The sequence below is a fragment of the Chrysochloris asiatica genome, unplaced genomic scaffold, assembly GCF_000296735.1.
Source record: "Chrysochloris asiatica unplaced genomic scaffold, ChrAsi1.0 scaffold00549, whole genome shotgun sequence".
Lineage (NCBI taxonomy): Eukaryota > Metazoa > Chordata > Mammalia > Afrosoricida > Chrysochloridae > Chrysochloris > Chrysochloris asiatica.
In genome coordinates this window covers 609,840-611,642 of record NW_006409067.1, presented here as the reverse complement: position 1 = coordinate 611,642, position 1,803 = coordinate 609,840, and positions in this window count along the sequence as shown.

Genomic DNA, 1,803 nt, shown 5'->3' with positions numbered 1-1,803 from the left:
TGTATTCATCCATATAATTTTGATGCTTTCCGCATCATTCAATATTTTTCCCACTGAATCTTTTAATATTGCATGTTAATGTTTGAACTATTTCTTCAGTTCTTTCAGCTTTTGATATGTTGATTATGTTCTTCCTTTTTGTTTTCTAGCTCCAGTTTTTGCACATTTAAATATAATATTTGTTCAGTAGTTGTCTTTTGGCATTTTCTCTTCAGATCTTTTACTTCCTCATTTCTTCCATTTGTTTTTGTATCTCTACACTTGAGAGCAAGTTTGAAAGTCTCTTCTGACATTCATTTTGTTTTTTTCCTGTTTTCTTGCCATCTATGAAAGCAAGAAGCTGAAGAGAGGACGTTAAAGTCATACTCATATTAGGCTACAGATTGTTTTTGCTTTTTCTTCTCTCCATCCTCTCCCTTTTCTGTGATTAGAGACTGCAGTATTCAGTCTAGTTTTTGTTGATGCTGTTTTCAGTCTTTTTTCTTTTCTTTTCTTTTCTTTTTCTTTTATTTCTCTTGTTTTTTTTCTGTTGAAGCTGTTTAGCTGTTATATGCACCCCCTTCTTCCTTTGGAGGACTCTTTGTCTCCCTATATTAAACATAAAGAGACACCAACTGCAGTCATAGAGCCAAGATACAATTACACTATATAAAACACCAAAACCCAGGCAAGAACCAATACCAACTGACATATACCAGTGAAACAGACAAAACCTGTGAAAGTGACTCTGAGTTAAGCAAAAAGAAAAGTGAAAAGTGATGCCCACATCCTGATTACATCTTCCTTGAAGCAAAGAGAAAATATAAAAATACCAAAACACATACGCAATTAAGTATTAAGGTGACAGATAAACAATAAATATGTCTAAGAAGAAAAAGCACATGACTATATCTGCACATGTCCAGAAACAAGATAAAATGTCTGAGAAAAATTACCTAGAGGTAGACCTGGATTCCATTCTGGAAGGAGGGCAGGACATGGAAATGCCTGAGAAGGAATTCAGAAAAATGATTATAAAATGTTTCAAAACATTTTACAATGGGGTTGAGTAAAACAAGGAAGAAGTTAGGAAAGTGCTACAGGAACAATGAAATAAGATAGATACAGCATTGGAAACAATTCAAAACCTACAAAAAGAGGTCCAAACAATCAATAACTGAATATCAGAAATAGACAATACTCTGAAAGGGCAAAGGAGTAGAATAAAAAGAGGTGGAAGGCAGAACCAGTGAGCTGGAAGATAAATCACTCAATACCATTAAGGTAGAAAAGCAAACGCAAAAAAAATGGATAACAAATTCTGAAGAAGATCTAAGATTCATGTTGGACAACATAAAGAGGAATAACTTGAGAATTATCGGCATTCCAAAACAAGAAGATTCCCAAAAGTCCACAGAGGAAATAATTGAGGAACTGCTGGAACAAACTTTCTCTAACATCCTGAAAAGTGATAAGATAAACATTCAAGCAGCTCAACAAACACCTGGAAGGATAGACCCCAAAAGACAATTAACAAGACACATAGTAATCAAGATCTCAAAAATCAAACATAAGGAGACACTTCTGAAAGCAGCCAGGGAAAACAGAAAGAAGTGTCACATACAACAGCAAGCAGGTCAGATAAGCTCACATCTTATCCTTGCAAGCAAGAAGACAATGGGGAGACATATATAAAACCCTGAAAGGAAAAAAAAAAAAAAAAGCCAAATAAGAAACTTTATCTAGCAAAGCTATCAATCAAATATGACAGTGTACTAAAAACATTCCAGGATAAACAGAAGCTAAGGGATTTTGTCAAAGCCA